At 34.7% G+C, this 23307-nt stretch overlaps 1 non-coding gene across 1 annotated transcript; it reads left to right on the top strand.

The window, feature by feature from the left end:
• Positions 1-20244: 20244 nt before the first annotated feature.
• On the top strand, positions 20245-20351 carry LOC123325553. Its single transcript, XR_006540492.1, has one exon. It is a non-coding gene; the product is annotated as a U6 spliceosomal RNA (small nuclear RNA).
• Positions 20352-23307: the final 2956 nt, after the last annotated feature.

Here is a 23307-nt window from a genome sequence, read left to right as displayed (position 1 = left end):
CCATTTTTAAATTATAGCATTTGGGGTTTTTTTTGGCGTTGAGTTGTATAAATTCTTTATGTATTTTGAATATTAGCCCCTTATTGGGTATATAGCTTGCAAATACCTTCTCCCATTCAGTAGGTTGCCCTTTTTGTTTTATTGATTGTTTCCTTCACTGTGCAAAAGCTTTTTAGCTAATAGTTTGTTTTTGCTTTTGTTTTCCTTGCCTTAGGAGACATATCTAGAAAAATATTACTATGGCTGATGTCAAAGAAATTACTACTTGTGGGCACCTGGGTGGCTCAGTTGGTTAAGCGACTGCCTTTGGCTCAGGTCATGATCCTGGAGTCCCTGGATCGAGTCCTGCATCGGGCTCCCTGCTCGGCAGGGAGTCTGCTTCTCCCTCTGACCCTAACCCCTCTCATGTGCTCTCTCTCATTCTCTCTCTCTCAAATAAATAAATAAAATCTTAAAAAAAAAAAAGAAATCAGTACTTGTGTTTTCTTTTAGGAGTTTTATGTTTTCAGGTCTCACATTTAAGTCTTTAATCTAATTTGACTTTATTTTTATGTACAGTGTAAGAAAGTGGTCCAGTTTCATTCTTTCATGTGTAGCTGTTCAGTTTTCCTAGCACCATTTATTGAAAAGACTATCTTATCTTATTGTATACTTATTGTATATTCTTGCCTCCTTTGCCATGGGTTAATTGACCTTATAAATGAGGATTTATTTCTAGGCTCTCTGTTCTCTTTCATTGTTCTATGTGTCTATTTTTGTGCCAATGCCATACTGTTTCAGTTACTATAGCTTTGAAGTGTATCTTAAAATCTGGAATTATGATACCTCCAGTTTTGTTCTTTCTTGAGTGCTTTGGCTATTCACAGTCTTTTTGTGGTTCCATACAAATTATAGATTATTTGTTCTAGTTTTATGAAAAATGCTGTTGGTATTTTGATAGGGATTTTATTGAATCTGTAGATTCTTTGGGTAGTATGGGCATTTTAACAATATTAATTCTTCCAGTCCATGAGCATGGGCTATCTTCTCACTTTCTGTGTCATCTTCAATTTATTTCATCAATGTTTTATAGTTTTCAGAGTACACATCTATCACCTTCCTGGTTAAATTTATTCCTAGCGATTTCATTCTTTTTGGTAGAATTTTAAATGGAATTGTTTTCTTAATTTCTTTTTCTGCTACTTCATTTTTAGTGTATAGGAACACTACCAATTTCTGGGCATTAGTTTTATATTCTGCAAGTTTACTGAATTCATGTATTACTTTGTATCTGTATATATCTATATATCTATATATAAATCTATCTATCTATCATCTATCTGTCATCTATCTATCTATTGGTGGAGCCTTTAGGGTTTTCTATGTATAGTATCATGTCACCTGCAAATAGTTACAGTTTAACTTCTTTCTTTCCAATATGGATGCCTTTTATTTCTTTTTCTTGTTTGATTGCTGTGGCTAAGACTTCAAGTACTTTGTTGAATAAAAGTGGTGAGAATGAACATCCTTGTATTATTCCTGATCCTAGAGGGAAAACTCTCAGTTTTTCACCACTAAGTATGATGTTAGCTGTAGGTTTTTCATATATGGCCTTTATTATGTTGAGGTATGTTCCCTCTAAACCCACTTCATTAAGAGTTTTTATCATTATCATACAGTTTTTTAAAAATATGTATTTATTTATTTATTTTAGAGAGAGAGAAGGAGAGAGCATGGAGGAGGGGCAGAGAGAGATGGAGAGAAAGAATCTTGAGCAGACTCCCCACTGAGTGCGAAGCCTGAAAGGCTCAATCCCATGACCCTGAGATCACAACCCCAGCCAAAACCAAGAATCAGAGGCTCAACTGACTGAGCCAGCCAGGTGCCCCTATCATCCAGTTTTAACAATAATCAGTCCATGACAAATTTTCAGTACTTATGCTATCCACTGCTGATTATTTTCAAGGAAATCCCAATATTGCACCATGTCATCTGTAAATATAATGATAAAGCAATCTAACCCATTTGTAAATCATGTTTAGGCTTTTTCCCATTTCTTCAGTTGTTTGTATTTGACTTTTCTTCTCCCTTATGGCCATTGCTGTGAGCATGGTATAAGCATAGTGGGTAATAAGGGATTCTGCAAGTTTACTGAATTCATTTATTACTTCGTATCTATCTCTATATATCTATATATCTATATATAAATCTATCTATCTATCATCTATCTGTCATCTATCTATCTATCGGTGGAGCCTTTAGGGTTTTCTATGTATAGTATCATGTCTTATTAATTAATATGCATTAGTGTCTTATTAATATGCATTAGTATTGTGTCTTATTAATTAATATGCATTAGTATTATTTGAGCTTGATCCCAGATGTACCATTTTCATCTTAATATGGATTGCTGCTGGGCCTGCCTGACTTTATGACTTAGTGGACCACATCAAATACAGCTCATGATAGGCAGTTCCATATGTATGGTCACTTGGTTTTACATTGTCAAGTATTTCAACATTACCAGGGCCTGATAGCTCACCAGGAGCTCTTTTTCAGAAGTACGTGATTCTTCACCCAAATGGCACTACCTTGTTCATCACCCCAGTTGCCTGTATAGTGATTCAACTACTGGGGCTTGCTATAAATTCCTCACTAACTTTTTCTATCACTGAGGCTTCCATTTTATTATAGAATCTACTAACTTGTATAGCCTAAGCAGCAGGTTTATTATATCATAGCCCGAACCTGTTTCATATCCCTTTTCTGCTCCAGCTCTAGTCAAAGATAGCAGGATTTTATGTTATTCAGGATACAGACCAGATCGGTATTCTCATGTGAGGAATGTGTTGCCTTCAGAAACTTAAGAAGTTGAAGAGGCACTGTATTTCCTACTTTGTAGTTCAGGATGCAAGATACAATAATTTGTCATTTAATCTGGAGAAAGTGTCCTGCCATGCCCCTGACCACTGGATCTCCTAAAATTTTGCCGATATGGCAGATTCCTAAATCTTCATAGATGTTTTCTTCTTTTCATCTGGAGCTCATGTGTCTTACCAAGGCTTGCAGTGTGCCAACCACCTTTTGCTTATCCTGCCTGATTGCATGATATCATTGATCAGTGTGATGTTCTGGGGCATGCCCATATGATTCAGGTCTCTTTAGACTGAATAATAACATGGAGCTAGAGAGTAAACTTAAATTTGAGGCAAACTGTGATTGTATTTTGTTGGATATTCCATATGACTGCAAACCTTTTCTGTTTCTTTTTCCTGATTGGGATAAAAGCACACATGACCAGTCACTCACACATTCTCTCAATCTACCACATACCATGTCCTTGAGGTCTTATTAATGTGCTTGAGTAAAAATACCATGTTTGGCAATTGGGCTACTACTTGATTGAGTTAGCAGCAGTGTACAGTCATTCTCCAGGATCCATGTTTTTTGTAGGAGCCAACTAGTAATACAAATGGATGTAATATGATAGGGACCACTACTCTCTATCATCCACCATCTTCTAACCCACCCCACCTCCAGGATGCAATATTTTCTCTGATTTTCTATTTTATCTGGGAGGTGAGAAGGGTAGAGAATAGAGTTTCCAAGTCTTCCTTTTTGGTAATCCCCACTATAATAGCTCTTACCCCAAAGACCAAAGAACCAATGCAAGGATTACTCCATCTGCTAAGAATACCTATCCCATTTATACATTCAGGGATCATGTGGGTCTGTGTGTCTAGTGAAACCACTATAAACTAGATTTTAGCCAGAATGCCATTTATTACCTCATTTGCGCCCACCTCATTTGCCCCCACCTCATTTGCCCCTGCCTCTAAAAGAGACCATAATAATTCTTTGTGTCTCTAGAGATCAGTGTCAATGTAGATTCTGTGTCTAATAATCCTCACAATGTCTGGTTATTTTTAGTGTACAGAGACTTTAGACTTAAGAATATAGTCATAGATCCCTCTGAAGAATGACTGAGGAAGTCATTACCATATATATTTCCTATGGTATTGCAGGATCCTGAGTCCTGGTGAATTCATTTGTGCCTTTTCATATATATTTGGTATTGATTCCTAGCAACCAAATTGCTGGATCGAATGGTAGGTATATGACTTGCTAGATAGTTTCAAATTTCCCTCCGTAAGTGTTGTATTACCTTCCTTTCCCACAGCAATATTTGAGAACACCTGTTTCCCTATAACTTCCCCAAAATATGTGCTAAATTTGGGATTTTTGCTAATATGATAGGTGAAAAATATCTCAGTGTGATTTTAGTTTGCATTTTCTTATCATGAGTGCATTTTCTTATCATGCATTTTCTTATGCATGATCTTATCATGACTGAATATTTTTTCATATGGTTAAGTGCTATTTGCAGTTCTTTTACTGTGAACTCTGTTCTTAATTCCAGGAAATTATTATTGAGTTTGTGGATTTTTTTTCCTTCACTATTTTAGAAGCACTTTATATATTTGTGATATTAACTGTTTTCTGTGATGGATGTTTGAGTATTTTTCCCACTTTGTCATTTTATTTTTTCTTATTTTTTTTTTTTTTGGTCATACATGTTTTATGTAATAAAAATACCAACTTTTTGTTCTTGTAGCTTTCAGTGTCTAAGTCATACCAGGAAAGTTTCCCTCACACCTATGTTACATTGCAATTTACCCATTGTTTCATTAATTAACTGGTGCTAGAATTTGATCCATTTGGAATTTGCCACCATATATAATATGAGGAATGGATACAATGTTATTTTTCCCCTATCCAGATCTCTCAATACCAATTATTAAAAAGTTTTGCTGTGCAATAATTTTCCATATATAATTAAATATACAAACATGCAGACAAATGTGTGTGTATGTGTGTTAAAATTCTGTGCTATTGATCTGTCTGCCTATTTGCACATTAACACCTTAATTATAGAAGCTGATAATATATATTAATATATGGGAGGGCTAGTCACCCCTTCTAGACATTAATCTTTTTTCAGGGATTTCATGTTTATTCTTACTTATTTATTCTTCCAAATGAACTTTATAATAATGTTATCTAGCTCAAGAAAAAATATCCTTGATGATATTTCTATAGAGTTTACATTAATTTTATAAATTAACTTAGGGAGTACTGGTGTCTTCATGGTACTGTGTTTTTGTCCACATATATCTTTGTGTCTTGGTGATTTCAGTGTGTAGATTTTGTATATTTCTTGGTAATTTTACTTCTTAATTTATATGTATATGCATATGCATAAGTATATTAATACATCTACGTATATAATTTGTTAATCTAACTATGCACATTTGCTATCATAGATGGGGTTTTAACCAGGTTTATTTATATATATGAAGGCTATTGTTTTGATATTGATTTTATAACCTATGTTATCAAACTATCTAAACATAGTAGTTTTTCCATTATTTCCTTGTGCTATCCAGAGATATAATTATTTGATTTGTAAATACAAAGAATTTACCTCTGTCTTTCCAAGTATTATGGTTTTTTTTTTAATTAATTTATTTGACAGAGAGAGAGAGAGAATGTGCACAAGCAGGGGGGAGCGGCAGGCAGAGGGAGAAGCAGGCTCCCTGCTGAGCAAGGAGCTCTGATGCGGGACTCAATCCCAGGGTCCTGGGATAATGACCTGAGCCAAAGGCAACTGCTTTTGCCACCCAGGCATCCCCAAGTATTGTGGCTTTAACTGCTTCCTTGTGTTAATTTATTTGGCTAAAATCTCCAATAAAAATGTTAAATAGTAATGGATATAGTGGGTATTTTTGTCTCAATTTTAAATTTACAGGAATAGTTCTAACATTTTCCCATTAGGTATGATATTGGCTTTGGACTAAGGTGGATATATTTTATTAAGTTAAGGAAGTACCAGTTAATTCTATTTATTTTTTTAAAAAGAGAATGTGTCAAACTTGTAATATATTGTTTCATTATGTATAGAAATGACCTTCATTTTTCTCCTTAGTTCAGAAGATATGAGGATTATATAAAATGAAATAAACCTCACTTGCTTATGCTGTATTATTTTTTAATATGTCATATATATTTTTAAAAAACTTTTGCTAATATTTTGGGTGGTTTTGCTTCAGTATTTGTGGGTGAATTTGAGTTGTAGCGTGTTTTTTTGTTTGTAATCATTGCCATTTTGGAATCAATGTTATATTTCTTTCATAATGTAATTTAGAAGTTTTCTTTCTTTTTCTGTCCTCTGGAGTAGCTGTGTTGGAATAATCTGATTTTAAAGGATTAGGAGAATTCCCTGTTTATTATTATTATTATTATTATTATTTGTTCTTTAGTGGGTCCCAGGTGAACTCTAACCATTTTCTCTTTTTATTTTTGACAAATGGTATGTTTAATCTTTTTATTTCTATTGGGGTCAATTTTGTTAAGTTTTACTTTTGGGATAAAATTATCTTTTTCATCTAGATCAAATAACATTTACATAGCATTGTGCAAAGTACTCTATTTTTTGACATTCTTAGTTTTCATGGCATTTCCTGTCTTACCTATATGTCATTTCTTCTATTTTTCTTTCTTTGGCTATTTCAGCTGATGTTGTATCTATTTTGTTAACAATTTCAAAGGTCTGGGCTTTGAATGTATTAGTTCTATTTTTCTGTTTTAGTGTTTATTTTTTAATTTATTTTTATTGATTCTTCTGCTTACTTTTGGTTTATCTTGTGATTCTTTTTCTAACTTTTTTGGCTGGATTTTAAAAATTCAATTATTTTTAATAGTAGTTTTTATTGATTTAAGTACATAATACCATTAATTGGCCTATGATAATTGTCTTAATTATATTTCATATGTTTTTATTTTGCTATATCCTGTGTTTACTATTATTTTCAAAAAAATTTTGTTTTATATTTCTCTTTGCTTAATAGTGTGTTTTTAATTTTCAGTTGGACAAAACTCTCAATTTAGAAAATGTATTTAGTTTAGTTTTTTTGAATTATGACCAAAGAGTGGTGATTATATTATTTCTACTTTTTGGAATTTGTTGAGGTTTTTTTGTGGCCTATATTGTTCTACATTCTTACTTATTTTTTCTACTTTATTTGTCTTAAATTGATAGAGGTATGCTAAAATTTCTTACTGGTAGTTTATTTCTCTTTCTCCTTAAATCTGTGGATGCTACTTCTTGAAAGTTTTTGTTGTATTATTGGTTTCATAAATATTAATAATTTTTACATCTTCATTGTGAATTGCAAACTTTATAAACTATTTTACTTTGTCTCCTTTAGTGTTTTTTGGTTTGATTTCTACCTTGTTGAAAATAAAGACTGAGATCACCTGCTTTCTTATTATTTTCATTTTCCTGATGTAGGTTTATCTTCCCCAACCTTTTTTTTAACTGCTCTGAAACTCTTTTTTTAAGATATAACTTCAGGATGTAGCATAATGTTGGATTTTGCTTTGTTAGCAAATTTGAATATTACTCTTTAGAAAAGAAGAGTAAGCCCACTTACTTTTATCAGTGCAAGTAATATGATTATCTTCAATTCTATAATACTAGTTTTTATTATTTCATTTATTTTTAAATCATCGTGCATTGGTGTTTTAATATGGATGTTAAAGAATTTAGTGTATTTATTTTCTAGGGCTACTGTAACAAACTATCACAAATTTGATAACTTGAAACAACAGAAATTTATTCTCTCACAATCCTGGAGGCCCAACATACAAACTGAGAAGGGTCTCACTCCCTTAAGAGGCTCCAAGAAAGATCTCATTCCTTGCTTTTTCCACCTTTTGGTGGCAATCAGCATTCTTTTGCTACATAGCACCAGTGTTGGTCTCCATGGCCAATTACCTACAACTCTTCTGTCTGTTCTCCTTTGTGTGTCTCTTACAAAGTTTTAGTCATTGAATTTATGACATGTTCAGATAATCCAAGATGATCTCATCCCAAGGTCCTTAACTTAATTACATCTACAGAACCCTTTCTTCCAAGTAAGGTATAATATTTACAGGCTCCAGGGATGTGATATGGATATCTTTTGAGTGCCATCTTTTTCCTTTGATAATTTTTATTATGAAAAATTATCTAATCATCTAACTTGAACAACTGTCAACATTTTGACTTACTTGACTATTCTCTGATCATTTTTACTAAAGTGTTTTAAAATGAATCCTAAAGTCATGTCATTTCAGCTCCTAAATGTCAATATGCAACTCAAAAAAGGGGAAGACATTTTCTTACATAACCATAGTGCCATTATCACATCTTGTGTAATTATAAATAATTTTTTATTATGTTCTAATACCTAGCTCAAATTTCATTAATTATCTAAAAATATATTTGTGGTTAGTTTGAATTAGAATCCAAGAAAGGCATTTTGTATTTGGTTATTATGTATTATGCATTATGTATTATGCTTTTTAGATTATTTGTGATGTAGAATGGTCTTTTCTCCTTTAGATTTTTATGCCATTGACTTATTGAAGAAACCAGGTCAGGTGTCCTGAGGAATTCTAGAATTTGCACATTTCTTCCTCTGGTGTCATTTAGCTTGTTTCTCTATCTGCAGTATTTTCAATAGACTGGAATTTAAATGTAGAAGTTTATAATTAGGTTCAAATTATTTTTGGGTGCCATTTTTGGACTATCTACATTGGTACCTCTTCTTCCTTTCCACATACAGCAGAAAATAACTATAGTGTGTCTATCCTTTTACAGGATTGTGATTCTACTCTTTTCTTTATAACCATCAGTTAATTTTAGTTCTCCTGGTAAATATATACTTAAGGCCTCTTCTAGACATTGTGCTGATGGCTTCCAATTTTTTTAGGTTGCCTGAAACTTTTTTTTTTTTTAATATTTTATTTATTTATTTGAGAGAGAGAGAATGAGAGACAGAGAGCATGAGAGGGAGGAGGGTCAGAGGGAGAAGCAGACTCCCTGCCGAGCAGGGAGCCCAATGTGGGACTCGATCCCGGGACTCCAGGATCATGACCTGAGCCGAAGGCAGTCGCTTAACCAACTGAGCTACCCAGGCGCCCGCCTGAAACTTTTCTTTAGTGGATCTTTCAGAGGTGCTTCTGTAAGCAATATTCTCTGGGTTCTTAATGTTCCTAGTAGTTGGATGCTTTTTTGCTTATATGTGCAGTATGTTTGTATGTATGTATGGTACTTTGCCTGAATATTAAACTCATTGGCTTACACTTTTTTTTTTTAAGATTTTATTTATTTATTTGACAGAGAGAGAGAGAGCACAAGTAGGCAGAGCAGTAGGCAGACAGAGAGGGAGAAGCAGGCTCCCCACTGAGGAAGGAGCCTGACATGGGGCTCAATCCCAGGACCCTGGGATCATGACCTGAGCCAAAGACAGATGCTTAACCAACTGAGCCACCCAGGCACCCCAGCTTACACTTTCTTTTATTGTATTTCTCAGATATGTTTCTTCATTGTCTTCTGGCATAAAATGCTAGCTGTCAGAAGTTTAACAACAGTCTAATTTCCTTTCCCTTTAGTTGTTTTGATGTTTTTGTCTAAATGCTTAACCCTTCTCTCACCCATCACTTTTCCCCCCTTTTTCTTAAAATTTAATAATTTGGCTGAATGTATCTGGGTGTTTCCAGTTCTGGATCATTTATCCACATTTACAGTGTGCCTTACTTTCAGTATATACTTTCAACTTCTCTTTTTTCAGGAAAATATTTTGAATTGCATTTTTTGTATTTGTTCTGTTTCGTGGTCTTGATTTTCATATGTTGGATCTTGACTATCTTCCGGTGATACCTATCATTTTATTTTGAAACTCTTTTTGTCTCCATTTTATTTTGATTTTTAAACATTAGTTCCTCTCCATCTTCTCTTTAAGTCATTATTCATGCTCATGTGCATGTCCCTTCTAGTTTAGTCTTTATTTCCAAAGTGATTTTTTTCTTTTATTTATAATTCTAAGTTTTGTCAGCAGTCTTTCAAATAATATTTTTGTCCAGTAATTACATTTATAACTTTGTGTAATTATTATTTAAGCTGTTAATTCGTAGCTTATAACAATTTAATTTCTTTGGATGAATTTAGGTAAGTGTTTGTAGAAATGTTTTTCTAGTGCACCTTCATTGTCTTTAGGGACATAAACTTTCCCTTTAATCTCAGTTTTATTACAATAATTTCATCTGTGATTTGACTGCAATCATTTTCATTGCTCATGCTTGAGATTACTTTTCTTATATTATTAGGAAAGAAGAACGGATAATATATTTCTTAGCTTTATGGTTCTAGACCTCCTCTTCTGTTTAGTGAAGTGTTGAAAAATACGTATTGATACTCTCTGAGATATGGCTTTTCCCCCCTCTCCAACATTAGATGATCATTTTTTTTTCTTTGTCCCTCCCACTTCTTTCCCATGTCCTGATAAATTTGGATTCTGTCCCCCAGAAGGTTTTGGAAGAAGCTTTGATTGTTTTGTTTGTTTGTTTGTTTGGTTGGTTTTTTAAATAGAGTTCAAAGGACTCAGACTCTACAACACCATATGACCTTACCATGTTTTCCCACGTTGTACTCACAAACTGGACCCTGTCAAATCCTTTGCCAAATCAGTTAGTGTTTCCATATTTGCTTTCCAAGCCTTCCAGAGCTTGGTGATTTGAGGGTTCTCTAGCTCTCATGGCTCACAGAAGTCCCTGTGCTTTTCCTCTGCTTCCTTCTGCATAGTTATGCAGCAGGACTATTTGGGTTTTGTTCTTGAGGTATGCATTTTTACCTTTTAACATTTTCAGGTTCATGAGGTAAACTTTTCACCCAGTACTGATGTAGAGGTTTTCCATAGTTTTTGATTTTGCTCCACCGAGTGCCCATCTGTTTTTATGGGAACATTAACAAAGATTCAAAACTATGTGTATTAGTTCACAAAGCTGCCATAACAATGTATCACAGACTGAGTGGTACAGTTCTGGAGGTTGGAAGTCTTGGAAGTAAAATCAAAGGGTTAGAAGTGAGAGAATGTTCATGTCTGTCCAAATTGCACAGAGCAGACTGACAGATTATAGTAGACCTCTGGAAGTAATTGGGAAATGACTGGAAAGTGATGATGTGAACAACTTTTGGTAACCTATTTTGTGTTATAGCAAATTTAAGATTAATCTATCTGCAGTATGCTTGATGGATTCAAAACAAAGTAAAAATTGTAGATTAATTTACAGTTTGTAAAATATATTTACATACATTTTCCCAGTGCTGGTGGAAGGATAAAAAATGAAGACTTATTTAGCTTTGATAATTTTGAAGGAAGTTTGCACAAATGTTATTTCATCTACTCCCTGCAAAAACACTTTAACGTATTTGCTAAGGTTCATATATTACAAATGAAAAAATTAAGTTCAAGAGATTGAAGTAATTTCTTCAATAGCATATATTTCATAAATGTTAAAGTTAAGATTTGACTTCAGGTCTCTCTGACTTCAAAGTTCATGTTCTGTCCACTATCATGCTGTGCCTCACAAGAGGTCACTATGTTTTAGAGGTGTTATAAGATATATATTAGAGACTTGGCAATGAGAAGGTAGAGGAAGGGATAGGCATGAGAAACTTGGGGGAGGAGTATGAGTTAGTGAGTAATCATATACTTTTTGAGGTCAGGGATTACACCTAGTCATTTTTCCACCTCCCGTGTTCAGCACAATGTGGCAGCATACTGGCCTCTTTTTAAATCTCTATGGGAATGCAATAGGAGGACTTAAGATGACAGAGTAGTGGGGGGACCCTGGGCTTGCCTCATCCCTTGAACACAACTAGATCAACATCAAATCATTTTGAACAATGAGGAAATTGATCTGAGGATTAAGAAAAGAATCTGCACAATTGGAGGGAGAGAACATGGCAGATGCAAGGTTTGGAGACATGAATTGGGAGAGAGAAAAGCTGTAGTGCTATGGAGGAGAGGGAGCCCTTTTCACACATAGAAGTCAGGGAGAGAGGGAGAAAGTGGGAGATAGAGTGGTGTGGTGGTGCATAGGGTTCCAGCAAGATGCTGTGGTGTGGGGATCCCCTGGGTTGCACAGGGAGAGAATGTTCCTATTCTTGGAGTACATTTGGAAGAGAATATATTGCCTCTCCAAGGACAAAAGACTCTCCAGGTAGCATTGAGAGGCTGTTCAACATCAGGGTATAGAGATGCACTAAGAGGGCAGATAACCTGGTCACAGCTTTTTGCTATGCTTCACCATAGACTCTGGGCACTCGTGTAGGCATGCTACTGTTTTTCCAGGACAGAAAGGTGCCGGGTACACTGCTGCGAGGCTCTCCTCTGGGGAAGCCTGGGACACAGAAGAGGAGATTGTTCACTTTTCTGTAAGGGCCTCCTGAACAGTGGGGGCCACAAGTTTCCCTCCGGGAGGGAGAGGGTGGAGTGATGCCATCTTCCACTTTCTCCCCTGTCCCCCTGCCCACCAGCATGGTAGGACTTCAGAGAGAAACACAGACCTCCAGAAGAGGCTGGAGTCACTTACACCAAACTCCCCACCTCTGTGCCGGGCAGGGGCATCTTTATTAAGGCAGGTTTGACTGTGAGCCAGTACAGTGGGCCTCTCCCTCAGAAGAACAACACAGGCCTTCTGCATGCATCAAGACTACTGATCATAGAATGCTCCGAAGTATCAGCTTCATTCTGGTGGAAATGAGACCAGGCTTGTTTTTTTTGTTTGTTTGTTTGTTTGTTTGTTTTTGTTGTTGTTTTTACTTTATTTTTATTTTTTAATTTTTATTTGTTTTTTAAAAACATTTTAAATATATTTATTTTTTTGACATGAGGCTTATAGTTTTTTGTTCATTTGTTGGCTTGTTTGTTTCCTTTTCTCATTTTTTGGATCAGGTCCCCCCCCCTTTCTTTTTTCCTTCTTTCTTTCTTTTTCTTTGGAATCAGGTTTATGCTTTTTTGTTTGGCATTTGTCTATTTGCTTTCTTGTTCTTTTTCTCTTTTCTTGGATCAGGCTTTTTTTTTAATATTAGGCTTATCTTAACAAACAAATCAAAGCACATCTAGTTAAAGGTCCAAACACTCCCCATGGCAAGCAAGGAGGAACTCTGCAGAGGACTAACATGTGAGAAAGAGCAGCCAAAACACAGCAGCAGAGTGCACACAGGATACACCAGAAACACTTCCTGAAGTGCCAGGCACTGGACAGTGTAGGACCCCTTCTCAATATAGTATTACTATAGAAGCAGGAAACATAACAAGCTTTCATAGCACACAAAAGGCAGAAACCTAGACATGACAAGATAGAGGAATTCTCCCCCCAAAATAGATGAAGAAGAAAGCACAGCCAGGAATTTGCTCAAAACAGATATAAATAATATATCTGAACAAGAATTTAGAATAATAGTCATAAGAATACTAGGTGGGCTTGAAAGAAACATAGAAGAGCCCAGAGAAACCCTGGCTACAGAGATAAAAGATCTAAAAACTAGTCAGCCTGAAATAAAAAATGCTGTAAGTGAGATGCAAAATCAACTGGATATAATCACAATGAGGATGGAAGGAGCAGAGGAACAAATAGGTGATATAAGAGATAAGATTATGGAAAATAATGAAGCTGAAAAGAAGAAGGAAAGAAAACTATTAGATCATCAATATAGACTTAGGGAACTCAGCAATTCCAAAAAGTTCAATAATATCTGTATCATAGGAGTTCCAGAAGACGAAGAGAGGGAAAAAGGAGCAGAAGGTCTATTCACACAAATTATAGCTGAGAATGTCCCTAATCTGGGGAAGGATACAGGCACTCAAGTCCAAGAGGCACAGAGAACTCCCTTCAAAAATCAACAAAAACAGGTCAACACAAAGACCTGTCATAATGAAACTTGCAAAATACAAAGAAAAAAAGATAATTCTGAAAGCAGTTAGGGACAAAAGTTCCTTAACCTATAAGGTTAGAAATATAAGGTTAGCAGCAGACTCACCCACAGAAAAATGACAGGCCTAAAGGATGTGGCATGATATATTCATTGTACTAAATGGGAAAAATATGCAGCCAAGAATGTGTCATCCAGCAAGTCTGTCATGCAAAATAGAAGAAGAGATAGAGTTTTCAAGACAAGAAAAACTAAAGGAGTTTGTGAACACTTAACCAGTTCTGCAAGAAATATTAGAGGGGACTCTTTGAGCAGGAAAGAGAGGCCCAAAACAACAAAGACTAGAAAGGAACAGAGACAATCTACAGGACCAGCGACTTTACAGGTAATACAATGCACTAAATTCATATCTATCAATCATTACTCTGAATGTAAATGGATTAAATGCTCCAATCAAAAGACGTAGGATATCAGAATGGATAAAAAAAAAAAGACCCATTGATATGCTGCTTACAAGAGACTCATTTTAGACCCAAAGTCACCTCCAGATTGAAAGTGAGGCAGTGGAGGACTATCTATCATGCTAATGGACATCTAAAGAAAGCTGGACATACTTATATCAGATAAACTAGATTTTAATCCAAAGACTGTAATAAAGGATGAAGAAGGACACTAAATCATAATAAAGGGGTGTAGCTAACAAAAAGACTTAACAATTATAAATATTTATGTCCCCAACTTGGGAGCAGCCAAATATATAAATAAATTAATAACAAACTTAAAGAAACTCATGGGTAATAATACAGTAAAAGTAGGGAACTATAACACCTCACTCACAGCAATGGACAGATCATCTAAGCATAAGATCAAGGAAACAAGGTCTTTAAATGACTCACTGGATCAGATGGACTTAACAGATATATTCAGAGTGTTTCATCCTAAAAGTAGCAGAATACATATTCTTTTTGAGTGCACATGGAACATTCTCCAGAATAAATCACATACTGAGTTACAAATCAGGCCTCAGCCAGTACAAAAACATTGAGATCATACCATGCATATTTTCAAACCACAACACGATGAAACTTGAAGTCAACCACAAGAAAAAATTTGGAAAGACCACAAATACAGGAGGTTAAAGAACATTCTACTAAAAAATTGATGGGTTAACAGGGAAATTAAAGAGGAAATTTAAAAAAATGTGGAAACAAATGAAAATGAATACAGGACAGTCCAAAACCTTTGGGATGCAGCAAAGGCAGTGATAAGAGCAAAGCAAGAAAAGTCTCAAATACACACCTAACTTTACACCTAAAGGAGCTGGAAAAAGAAGAGGAAATAAAGCTTAAAACCAGCAGAAGGAGGGAAACAATTAAGATTTGAGCAGAAATAAGTGATATAGAAATGAAAATAGAACCAGTAGAACAGATCAACAAAACTAGGAGCTGGTTCTTTGAAAGAATGAACAAAATTGATAAACTCCTAGCCAGACTTATCGAAAAGAAAAGAGAAAGGACCCAAATAAATAAAATCATGAATGAAAGAGGAGAGATCACAACCAACACCACAGAAAAAGAAACAATTACAAGAGAATATTATGAGTAATTATATGCCAACAAATTAGGTAATCTAAAAGATATGGATAAATTTCTAGAAACATATAAACTACTAAACTGAGACAGGAAGACATAGAAAATCTGAACAGTAAAGAAATTGAACTGGTAATGAAAAATCTCCCAACAAACAAGAGTCTAGGGCTGGATGGCTTCCCAGGGGAATTCTACTGAACATTTAAAGAAGAATTAATACCTATTCTTCTGAAGCTGTTCCAAAAAATAGGTATGGAAGGGAAACTTTCAAACTCATTCTATGAGGCCAGCATTACCTTGTTCCCAAAACCAGACAAAGACCCTGCTAAAAAGGAGAATTACAGACCAATATCCCTGATGAACATGGATGCAAAAATTCTCAACAAGATATACCTAATCAAAAACAACAGTACATTAAAAGAATTATTCACCATGATCAAGTGGGATTTATTTGTGGACTTCAGATGTGGTTCAATATCTGCAAACCAATCAATATGACACATCACATTAATGAAAGAAAAGATAAGAACCATATGATCCTCTCAATAGATGCAGAAAAATCATTTCACAAAATACAGCATCCTTTCTTGGTAAAAACCCACAAGAAAATAGGGATAGAAGGAACATACCTCAACATCATAAAGGCCCTATATGGAAGACCCACAGCTAACATCATCCTCAATGGGGAAAAACTGAGAGCTTTTCCCCTAAGGTCAGGAATACAACAGGATGTCCACTCTCACCACTGTTGTTCAACAGAGAACTGTAAGTCATAGCCTCAGCAATCAGACAACAAAAAGAAATAAAGGCATCCAAATTGGCAAGGCTGAAGTCAAATTTTCACTCTTTGTAGATGGTACAGATGATACTCTATGTAGAAAACCTGAAAGAATCCACCAAAAAATTGCTAGAACTAATTCATGAATTCAGCAAAGTAGCAAGATATAAAATCAATGTACAGAAATCTGTTGCATTTCTATACACCAGTAATGAAGCAGCAGAAAGAGAAATCAAGGAATTGATCCCATTTACTATTACACCTAAAACCATAAGATACCTAGGAATAAATCTAACCAAATAGGTAAAAGATCTGTACTCTAAAATAGAACACTCTGAAAGAAACTGAAGAAGACACAAAGAAATGGAAAAAATATTCTATGCTATGGGTTGGAAGAACAAATATTCTTAAAATGTCGGTACTACCCAAAACAATCTACACATTCAATGCAATCCCAATCAAAATAACATCAACATTTTACACAGAGCTAGAACAAACAATCCTAAAGTTTGTGTGGAACTTTAGAAAAGACAAGACCCTGAATAGCCAAAGTAATATTGAAAGAGAAAAGCAAAGTAGGAGGCATCACATTCCCAGACTTCAAGCTGTATTACAAAGCAGTAGTCATCAAGATAGTATGGTACTGGCACAAAAACAGACAGATCAATGGAACAGAATAGAGAACTCAGTAACGGAACACAACTAGATGGTCAACTAATCTTTGAGAAAGCAGGAAAGAATATCCAATGGAAAAGAGACAGTCTCTTCAACAAATGGTTTTGGGAAAACTGGACAGCCACATGCAAAAGAATGAAACTGGACCACTTTCCTACACCATACACAAAAATAAATTCAAAATTGATGAAAGATATGAAACCATCAAAATGTAAGATGTGAAACCAACAAAACCCTAGAGGAGAAAACAGGCAGCAACCTCTTTGACCTCAGCTACAGCAGCTTCTTACTAGACATGTCACCACAGGCAAGGAAAACAAAAGCAAAAATGAACTATTGGGACTTCATCAAGATAAAAAGGTTCTGCACAGCAAAGGAAACAATCAACAAAACTAAAAGGCAACCTATGGAATGGGAGAAGATATTTGCAAATGACATATCAGATAAAAGGTTAGTGTCCCAAATCTATAAAGAACTCATAAAAATCAACACCCAAAAGACTAATAATCCAGTTAAGAAATGGGCAGAAGACATGAGCAGACATTTCTCCAAAGAAGACATACAAATGGCTAACAGACACATGAAAAAATCCTAAACATCACTCAGCATCAGGGAAATACAAATCAAAACCACAATAAGATACCACCTAACACGGGTCAGAATGGCTAAAATTAACAACTCGGGAAAGAACAGATGTTGGCAAAGATGCAGAGAAAGGGGAACCCTCTTAAATAGTTGGTGGGAATGCAAACTGGTACAGTTTGGAAAACAGTAAGAAGATCCCTCAAAAAGTTAAAAATGGAACTACCCTACAACCTAGCAATTGCACAACTACGTATTTATGCAAAGGATACGGTGATTCGAAGGGGCACATGTATATACATATTTCATATATATAAATAATGGAATATTACTCAGCCATAAAAAAGAATGAAATATTGCTATTTGCAACAACTTGAATGGAAGTGGAGTGTATTATACTAAGTGGAATAAGTCAGAGAAAGACAAATATCATATGATTTCACTCATATGTGGAATTTAAGAAAACAGATGAACATAGGGGTAGGGAAGGAAAAGTAAAATAAGATAAAAACAGAGAGGGAGGCAAACCACAAGAGACTCTATAGTTTAGGGTTTTTTTTAAGATTTTATTTATTTATTTGAGAGAGAGAGAGCACAGAGGGAGAGTGGGAGGAAGAAGCAGACTCCCTGCTGAACGCAGAGCCTGATGCAGGGCTTGATCCCAGGACCCTGAGATCATGACCTGAGCCAAAGGCAGATGCTTAACTGACTGAGTCACCCAGGTGCCCCCAAGAGACTCTATAGGTAAGAGAACAGACTGAGGATTGCTGGAGGGATGGTGGGTTGGGGATAGGCTAGATGGGTGATGGGTACTAAATAGGGCAATTGTTGGATGAGCACTGGGTGTTATATGTAAGTGATGAACCACTAAATTCTACTCCTGAAACCAATGCTACAATATATGTTAACTAACTGGAATTTAAAAAAAAAAAAAAAGTATAGGAAATGGAAAAGAAATTTCTATGGTAATGCAATGCTAAACCTGTATCTTAGTATTATGCAATTCAAAACAGCATTCTGTAATTTTGTGCTTTCCCCACTAGACTAAAAGTAAATGGTGAAAAAAGTAATAATATATAATTAATTATCTATAGATTTATTTGTCTTATATATTAAAGAGAAACTTCTTTAGTCATTTTTCTTAAGTTAGTGGTCAATTATCTCCTACTTACTGTAGTCTGAGAGAAGTTTAATGAAAAAAAGAAAACTGAGAGAAGAAAAAGTAGATGATTAGTTACTAATAAAGTCTTTCTTTTGAGGGAGATAGAATTTAGCTCAATAGCAGTTCAACAATGCCATTTTACCTCCACGTTCTCTCTGGTTTGGTTTCTGGTCTTTAATGTTTCTGCATTTAGCATGATTTTTGGACCTCTTTTAGTTACGTCAAGTTATGGATAATATAAGGATGTTTCTGTATTGTCTGAACAAAAGAGGGAAGAGAAACGAGGAATGCTAATGACAATGAAAACATGGGCAGGGTGAGGAGTTTCTCACATATAATATTTTGAATTATGGGTTTCTTGTTTTGTTTTTTAAAGATTTATTTATTTATTTATTTATTTATTTATTTATTTATTTAGAGACTGTGTGTGAGCAGAGTTAGGGGTAGAGTGAAAGGCAGAGAGAATCTCAAGCAGACTCCGTGCTGTGTGCAGAGCCTGATGCAGGGCTTGATCTCACAATCTTGAGATCGTGACCTGAGCTGAAATCATGAGTCTGGTGGTTAACCGACTGAGCCACCCATGTCCCCCTAATTATGTTTTTAAAAAAATTTTTTTATTTAAATTCAATTTAGTTAGCATATACTGTATTATTAATTTTGGGGTAGAATTTAGTGATTCATCAGTAGCATATAATATCCAGTGCTCAGCACATCATGTGCCCTCCTTAATGCCCATCACCCAACTACCCCATCCCCCCACCTATCTCCCCTCCAGCAATGTTTGGTTTGTTTCCTATAGTTAAGAGTCTCTTAAGGTTTGCTTCTCTCTCTCTTTATCTTATTTTATTTTTTCTTCCCTTCCCCTATGTTCCTCTGTTTCCCTAATTATGTTTTAAATGATGTTAGGAATGAAGGATTTGTGTTAAAACATTATGGTGATGTTTGTTAAATTATGTTATTAGGTTGAAATTATGGGATCATGTTAAAACATAAGGCATATATATTTTAGCCTAATTACTAGTATTGAATGTTATTTTAAAAATCCTTTTGATTTATTATATTATAAAATTATGAATTTCATAAAAGCAAACTTTAAAATTAAACAATAAAGATAAATGTATTACATTTATTAATAATAAATAACAAATTAATACATAGGAATTATGGGGGGTTGCATTAAAAACTTTTTTAACTGAAAGAACATTGATTAGAGTTCCCATTCCAGTAACATTAACTTTTATGAAAGCGATCCTCCTGTTGATAGCTATTATAACTGGATTTTTAAAAAACTTTTTAAAGATATTAAAAGGAATTAAAAGCATCGGAAACTGCATAAGACACAGTTTTTCAAAGAAAGGAAGTAAACAAAATGATACTCTTATTTATTGGTTTTCCCCCAAGAGGACGCTTCCCAGTTTCCTGAGATATACAGAGTAATAGAATTCAATAGAAATGGTGCTCGCGGGGCGCTTGGGTGGCTCAGTTGGTTAAGCGACTGCTTTCGGCTCAGGTCATGATCTTGGAGTCCCGGGATCGAGTCCCGCATTGGGCTCCCTGCTCGGCAGGGAGTCTGCTTCTCCCTCTGACCCTCTTCCCCCTCATGCTCTCTGTCTCTCATTCTCTCTCTCTCAAATAAAAAAAAAAAAAAAAAGAAATGGTGCTCGCTTTGGCAGCACATATACTAAAGTTGGAACGATACAGAGAAGATTAGCATGGCCCCTACGCAAGGATGACACACAAATTCGTGAGGCGTTCCATATTTTTATGGAATGCTACATCAAAAACTAATGATGTAATGTATGGTGATTAACATAACAATAAAAAATTAAAAAATTAAAAAAAGAATTCAATACAAATGTAGTCTTATGGACTAAAAAGACAGAGGTTGAAAAAGATGGGAGTAGGTAGATATTGAAGGAAAAATTCTTAGAAAGGAAGAAGCTCAGAGAAGGGATACCCATCCTCAAATTCTGTATGGACAGTTCTGCATACATATTATCTTCAAGTCTTTAGATGTTTCCTAAAATATGCATATTATAAGTAAGGCTCCAAAGAACCAAGTGGAAAGCAGAAGCTGGGAGGTCTAGGAAATGAGAAGAGATTTCAACACCTGTCTCTTGCTCAGGAAACAGAATTTGCCATTAAATGTCACTAAATTCTAGCTTCCAGAACTCTGAGACAATGCATTTATGTTGTTTAAGCCACTCATTTTGTGTCTTTTGTTATGGCAGCCCTATCAATGAGGAAATCATATGCAGCAACATATAACAAAGATAATAAATGTTGACCAAGTACAGTTCATTCCATAATGTAAGGTTGTAAAGTTTGGAAAGCAACTTTGAAATCGATCAGTGTAATTTCAACACATTAACAGAAAAAAAGTAGGAAAAAGATAGGATCACTTGAAGATGTATAAAAATTATGTGACAAGATTAAAAACTGATTCATGATTTAAACAAACAAAAATTTCCAAAAAACTAAGAATACAGAAAGATATCCCTAACCTGATTGAGGACATCTATGAAAATCCTACAGTTAACATCATAATGTTAAAAGACTGAAAAATCTGTCTAAAATGGGGGAGAGACTTATTACTCTCACCACTTTTTTTTTTTACCATTGAAATTAAAGTCTTAGCTACTACAATAAAGCCAGAAGAAAAAAAAAAGCAGTAAGATTAGAAAGGAAGAAATAAAACTTTTATTTGAGGATGACATGTATACTTCAAAAATTCTATGCATTTTGCAAAAGAAAACAAAAACAAAAAACAAAGCCTACTAGAGCCAATGAGTAAATTTAGTATGGTTATATAAACTCTTCCAGAATATTGAAGAGGAAGGAATATTTTCCAATTTATTCTTTGAGGCCAGCATTTTGTCTGACACTAAAAGCAGACAAGTGCACTATTAGGAAAGAAAATTGTAGACTAATACCCTTTCTGAATACAGATGTAAAATTTATTGACAAAATTTTAGCCAGTGAAATATAATACATACAAATGATAAATATTATGCCCAACTGGAGTTAGTTCCAGTAATATAAATCTGATTTAACATTTGAAAGTCAAAGATATGATTCACTACATGAACAAACTAAGTAGAATAACCATATAATCATCTCAATACATGCAGAAAAAATGTTTGATAAAACTTTTGATAAAATCCATTCCTGTTAGAAACACTTAGCAAACTGGGAATGGAAGGTATATTAGTATTCTCCAGAAAAACAGAACCAATAAGATTATCTGTCTGTCATCTATCTATCTATCTATCTATCTATCTATCTATCTACCTATCTATCATCTATCTATCATCTATCTATCATCTATCTATCTATCTGGGGAAGGGGAGGGAAATGAAGATGACGGAGAGAGGGAGGGGAAAGGGAGGAGTAAAGACATTTATTTTTAAAAAATTAATTCATGTGATTGTGGGGCATGGCAAATTTGAAATCTGCAGGGCAGTGTGGTAGGCTGGAAACCTAGGGAAGAGTAGAAATTGCAGTCTTGAGTCTGAAGGCAGCTTGGGGGCAGAATTCCTTCTTCTCTGGAGGACTTGCATCTTTTCTCTTACGGCCTTAAATGATTAGATGAGACCCCCCCACATTAAAGAGGGTGATCTGTCTACTCAGGTAGCTACTGATGTCTACTGATTTAAATGTGAATCACATCTAAAAAATATCTTCATAATAACTTCTAGGCTGGTGTTTGACCAAAAAACTGGCACCATAGCCACACGTCAAATTAATGCACAGAAGGGAAAATCCTTAATTGATAAAAGTCTTTTATAAAAAACCTACAGTTAACCTCATACTTGATAGTGAAAGACCAAATCTATCCTCCTAAGATGAAGAAAAATGATAAGGATATTCAATCCCACCACTATTAATCAACATTGCATTTCAGGTTTTAGCCAGTACAATATGGTAAGCGAAAAAAATAAAAGAAATTCAGGTTAAAAAGAAAGTAATTTTATTTGCATAAAGTATAATTATCTTGGTAGAATATCTTATGGAACCCATAATCAAGCTACTATAACTAATAAGTGAGTTTAGCAATGTTGCAGGATACAAGATTCATATCTAAAAATCAATTATGTTTCTACATACAAACAATGCAAAGTAAGAATATTAAATAAAACAATACTATTTATAGTGATATCTAAAATATGAAATAGAGATAAATCTGACAAAAAAGGGCAAGACCAAAAAAGAGAAAGACTAGAAAACACTGCTGAGTGAAACGAAAGAATGAAATAAATGAAGAGATATGCTTGTGTTCATGGGTCAGAAGATTATTTTTAAGATATCAATTATCTACAAATTGATCTGTATATGCAATGAATTATATTCATTTATACATTGTCTCAGGTTGCTTTAGCTCTGCAAGAGTTAAGGTAAGAGACTGCATGTCCAAAAAGCCTAAAATATTTATTACCTGGCTCTTTATAGGAACTTTGTTGATCTCTGCTCTATTTTGTTTTCCCAAATAGATGGCCTTGGATCTGTTTTTGGCTCCATCTCTGTCACTTTCCATTCTTGCACTTTACCCATGATGAACTTGTTACAGATAATGTAATGTACCATGCTGTCTTTTTTCTGTGGCCCTGTACAGGTTGTACCTGCAATATTCTTCAACCACCATACCTCCTATTTGACTGGGTTATCTCTCTCTCTCTTTTTTTTTACCCTCCAAGTCCAACTTTAAGATGTTGCTTCCTGT

This window comes from Neomonachus schauinslandi, chromosome 8, assembly GCF_002201575.2.
Source record: "Neomonachus schauinslandi chromosome 8, ASM220157v2, whole genome shotgun sequence".
NCBI lineage: Eukaryota > Metazoa > Chordata > Mammalia > Carnivora > Phocidae > Neomonachus > Neomonachus schauinslandi.
This window is presented reverse-complemented; position numbering and strand designations above follow the sequence as displayed.